A 6,000-nucleotide genomic window follows, 5' to 3' on the forward strand; every position below is an offset into this window, starting at 1 on the left:
CACGTACAATACTTTTACGGGAGGGACACATGCTCGCAAGGCGCGGACGTGAAGTTATAAGTGTGCATGTATTTACAACTGGTTAGGCGAACAGCGCGGCAAATATGATGATGACGATGATGCTCCTTGGCATATTGGCACTTAACCACACAGCGGGATTGATCAAGAGTCAGGAGGATCATACATACAAATTCTATTAGTAGTATTTAGTAAAAGTTGAAACAATTTGGACAGCTTGCATCATATTTGGCCATTCACTCTTCGTTTTGTGGATTGCGATGCCACTCGTACGTAGCAATGTCAATGACAAAACCAACTAGAGCCACACGCACTCAGGTTTACATTTTTTCCCAGTTTGAGATTTTCCGTTGGAAGTACTAAATACGTTTTGTTTTCTTTGATGCACTTTCGAAACACAAAGCTTTTTTCTATGCTATAAAGGGTGTCCCACATAACTTTAGCCAGAGTTTAAAAATAAGCGACCAGATGCATGTTACTCACCGTTGCCTTGAGTTAGTCAGACTGTCCTTGCGTTCTCATGTATTGTTTATTTGGATATGTTTAATTACCTTACTTTTCAAAAACAAAGATATATAAAAATTTCAATGAGAAAGTTCAGATCGGTTTGCGAAACGTCCCATTATACAGCTTTAAACATTATATCTGTTAGGTATTAGTGTTTTTCTGCTAATTACCAATGCCCGCAAAATGCAAAAAAAGACCACGTGACAAACCCTCTCATGTGCCAGTGCGTGCATTGATTCTAGTGCTCGCGTACGAACGACCATAGCATTTGCCCCATTGTGCTGTATCGGCAGGGCTGCAACGATGGGGTTGGCTTTACGATGAACACGTTTTGCTATCGGCCACAAAATCGGTAACCATTGTGACTGCTTATCGCTGTCATAAACCGGTGCGAGGGAAGCGTGTAGTTCATGAGCCGAATGTAAAGGAGCACTAGAATCAACCTGCACACTGACGCGCAAGCGGGTTTGTCACGTGGTATTTTTTAGGGGCGAAGCTCTTAATAGCGGCACCCGTTCGTCCCTCGTAGTCGTAGTAGTAGTGTGTAACCAGTCTTACATTTTGACCTCCAAGGTAGTGCTGGTGGTAGATTTCTTCTGTGCGTTGTTGAACAATAAAAAATTCGCAGCGTGCGCGTTAAATGAAAGCTGAATTCTCCTGTCTCTCATTTCCCCTTAGCAGCCATTGGCACGTACATTGAGCGCAATCTGACAAGAAAGGGTTGCTACGTTATACTCGCTGGGCGTAACCTCCTTAGTTTTAGAAAGGTTTAGCGAGCGTTGGGCAGCAGTGCCATGAAGACAGTGAACTAGTATATATCATGAACTCGAGGTGGTTAAAGTTGGGAAGTAGACACGAAGCGCAAGTCGTAAGAAAGTGTGCGTGTGCCTCCTCTCGTTCAGTCCTTGGAATGTGCGCTGGATGGCAGTGCTTCAATATGAGGAATATATGATGAAAAGATGCGAGATGGTGGTACTCGGAGTGTTGAATAGGTTGACGAACGAACACGCAGACAGACGCATGGACGGACGCACGGATGGCTGCACGGACGGATGGACGCATGGACGGACGCAGGAGCGGATGCATGGACGAACGCAGGGATGGACGCACAGATGAACGTGTGGACGCACGAACAACGCACGCACGGACAGCGGATGGACGCACGGGTAGCCACACAGACGCACGCATGGATGGACGGGAGCAAGAACGAATGGACGGACGGATGCTTCGCCCCACTCTCCATCATTCACTCCGTGGATATGCTGTCATTTTTTTGTATTTCGCGGGCATTTAAAATTAGCAGAAACAAACTAATACTTAACAGATATAAAGTTCAAAACTATCTATTTGGATGTTTTGCAAACTGATGTACAACTTTCTCATTAAAATTTGGTACCCATCTTCATTACTTTAAATGTCAGTTAATTAAAAAGATCTAATTAGACAATATTCGAGAACAAAAAAAAATGTCTGACTGACTCCACGCAATGGTAAGCAACATGCATTTGGTCGCTTCGTAATTCCGTGTTTCGGGATATTTTTAAAGTCTGGTTAAAATTACGTGCGACGCCATATGTATAATGCACTTGGCATTTTCGTTGATAGATTAGGAGGCTTGAGGGAAAAGTCAGTATAAAAATTTATCACACTTGCTTATTCAGTCAGTTTTATTCATTAACAAACCTTGCATACTAACATTACATGAGTTTTATTGGAAGAGTGGAATCGCAAAGGTGTGATTGTTCTCATGCATGACATCTTACTGTGGCTTCTTCAAGTAAGCCATACACTTCAGTGGTAGCGAAAACTAAACAAAAACTCCTCGTGCAATGTTCATAAAATAAATTCCTGAGGTAATAGCGTAGAAATGAAGGACTTCATTAGAGCATAAAGGCACTAATGACGTCCCATGTACAACGTTCAGGTGTTCAGGAATGAAGATTTTCTAATTATTATTTCTTCCAGTTGCATAGAGTGTGCTCAGAACTTCGTTTCCCTATAGATAGCACATTCTGTACGAACACATTTATTAACATTTAACTGTGATGTATTCTTTTATTGTGCTCACGAAGCTTTTTTATTTCGGGAGGCTTGAACATACTTATTTTTTTTTTCAGATGCTACGAAAAATTGTTTGGTTAGGTAAGTCCTTATTTGTTCGCATTCAATTATGCATCACAACTTGGTAATCAGTTTTGGAGCAGTGTAATAAAATAGTGGCTCTTTATATAAAAGTACATCATAATCCAGCAGGAGAATTAGACTTTTACTTTATTTAGTTTTACATTATCTATCATAATCTTTTAAATTACCACCGTATTGATATTCATAGTAGTGTTCTTCTATTCCACGCCTTACGTAAGACACTATGAGGCTGCAGTATCAGTGCAGCCCGCGAGGCTGATGTAGTGGTTCGGAGAAATGCTAGAGCCTCATGTGCTTTATTTACGTGCAAGTTAAAAAACTGCCGCTCGACAACATTTGTGGGGAAGTGTCAAAGAACGACTGAGCGTGCGCGCATACATGCAAGCCTGCTTCTACCTTTAGAATGGCACTGAAGCAGTAAACAGCAGCAGCTATTCAGCATTTACTTTCTCGTGATCACAAGTGGTTCCTCAAAAGTTATATCAGATTGAATGCCTCATTCTTATGAAGCAACATCTTGCACACGTGAGCTCGAATTCATCAATTTTATTCGTAATCGGTAAACATTACCAGAGCAGTGCCCGCATTGGTCATACTTACAGATGTTTATTATTGCCCGGGCCATGCTTGTTCACATACTCAAGTTTAAGTCTGTGTCTTTTGGCTGGAAATTTTCCTAACTGAATTCTACTGACAGCTGGTGTTCCATCAAACTGGAAAAAGAAATGCATGAGAATGACTTTTTGCGGGGACGGTATATTTCTTGGATGCGGAAATAGTACGCATATATTCGTTGCATGTCAAAGCTAAACATGGGATGCCTATTTTCATTTCTACAGCTCCTAGAACTGCTGTGTTGTATTCCTTCCATCTTTCCCCGCACTCCTACCTCACCCTAACTTCACGTCACACGCCACTCATTCTAGTCATAGAGTCTGAACTCTGTGTGCGTGCGCAAACAGAATAGCCACAGTGCAATGCACCATGCGTAAATTTTAAACTCTAATGTGTGCTCCGGAAAGAGGAGTGGTACTAAGTGCTGCAAAGGGGGCGGTAATCTTACGAACACGTTCCCAACACGTGCGCACCAAATAAAGAATCACTATTGTCGAAGAGAACAGCCACGTGCTCAAAAGAGCCATTCGGCTAGACGACCAGTAGTAATGATGTAGGAAATAATTAGGGAGGAGTATTCTAGCTATTACACGCCAGAAACTAAGGCAGAGAAAAGGGGCTAAACAAAATGAACAAATGCATGCATGAAAGCAATGTAGTGATCGGCGAGCGAAGCCATTTGAGTGTACTAATGAACGCCAATTTACATAATTACACACTGTGGCGCCCTCTTCATCGCGTGTTCAGCCCCATCTATCGGGCTTCATTTACCCAGGCATTAATTTTAAGCAATGAAACACGCACTAGTATGAGAGACACGTGTGAAAAAAAAAATAGCGCTTAAATAACACCAAAAGCAGAGCTCCGTCCTCGCGGTCTTGACATTTTTGAATGAAAATACCACAAAAATGTTCGTCTTATTGAGAGCACTCCTCTCATAATAGGGAAGTATGCCAGCGAAAACAAATAAAAGGAACAGCGCCTCTTGAATAAGCCACTGCAGAATCAGTATGAGAATCAGTATGTTGTTCTAATGCTCGCGAGAAAATTTGTGCGGCAGTAAAAGGCGTCCCATACAAGTATCTTGAATCATTTGTATCGTCACCTTTCTGTATAAGTAGTTATTCAACGAATTAAAGCGAAATACATTAACTGACCTTAAAGTCAGCTGTGAGTACGTTATTTTCGACATGCCCGAAACGAATCCACTTTTTCATAAAGCTGAATTCATTCCATCCATTTGTTCTTCTCATAGGCACGTTAAAGTCTCTAGCACGCATCATTGACTCATTCATCCGCATTTTATTTTATCCCACTTAACCTCAACCTGCTTGCCTGTGCAACAAAATTATGCCTCGTTGGGATCCGTAGCTAGAGTGTTTGGCTGCTGACCCGAAGGTCACGGCTTCGATTTTAGCCGCAGCAGTCGCATTTATTTGATTGCTAAGAAATGTTAGAGGCCCGCGTAATGTGCAATGTCCGCGCACGTTAAAAACAACAAATGGTCAGAATTTCTGGAGCGCTTCAGTACGGTGTCTTTCACGATAAAGACTTGGTTTAACTTGAATGAACATGAGTTAACACGATAGGCGCGTTCGTACGAGGCATTCTATACAATTGATCAAACACTTTTTGTCACTACCTCATGTAGTGCATGGTATAAGACCTTTAGAATATATATAATATTTAAGCGCCGATACTTTAAATACTTTATATGCAGTATAAAAGTTAGTTCGGTGTCCAAGATTAGGCCTAATATTTTATGTTCTGTGTTTAGAGAAAGACGCTAACCATGTTGTTCAATGTCAGGTTCGGAATGAATGCCCCTGATTCTAGAAAATCAGATTGCACGTGCTTTTTGTTGATTAAGTCGGAACTTGTTTCTATCTACCCATTTTGAAATTCTATTCGAACCGAGCTGAGCCTCCCACTCAATAGGGCGTTGCGCTAATGCCACTTCTTGCTAGGTCACAAAAGTTAAAGCCAACCTGGTCATCATCAAGGTGCAGTAAAATATTTTGTGAGAGATGGACAAGCGCGATGAATTCAGTCTGACAATAAAAAGACTACAATTCAGTAAACCACTCAGAGGTTTACCTCTCTCCTGGACAAATGTTTGGGACAAGAAAGTGCCTACTCGAACACGGAAGGTCTGATTGGACATGTAACTTTAAATTGTGGGGAGCATTCTACCCCGTACACCTAAATCTGAGAGGTATCACAATGGGCCAAAGCGTCCGCCACGTGCTGTCACAACCCTTTTTATTATCGAGGAACCGAGAAAGAAAACCATGTTTGTAGACGAAAGCATCGCGAATCTGTGCCTCCATACATATCAGATCGTTGGTGGTGGATCTTCCTTCTAGAAAACAGCGCTGCTACGGGTCAAGAGGACTGTTAGTTTCGAAGAAGTGTCTAAGTCAGCGATTTATTATATCTTCTAAGAACTTACATAGGCAGCTTGTCATTGCGATGGGCCTGTAGCATCTAACAGAAGATGAATCCTTGCTCTGTTTCAATATAGGAATAGCAATGGCCTATTTCCAAGAAAAGGGGATGTTGCCGGAAAACTAGATTGCCATTTTCAGAGAAAGTAAGGTTTTTTGCATTTGAAGTGGCAAGTTTTTCAACATTTGATAAACCATATGCATGGTCAAATCCTCAAGTGTAATTGCTGCAGCAGTTTAGAGATGCTTGCCTGTAGCTCAGTGAAGC

This window comes from Rhipicephalus microplus, chromosome 2 (assembly GCF_043290135.1).
Source record: "Rhipicephalus microplus isolate Deutch F79 chromosome 2, USDA_Rmic, whole genome shotgun sequence".
NCBI lineage: Eukaryota > Metazoa > Arthropoda > Arachnida > Ixodida > Ixodidae > Rhipicephalus > Rhipicephalus microplus.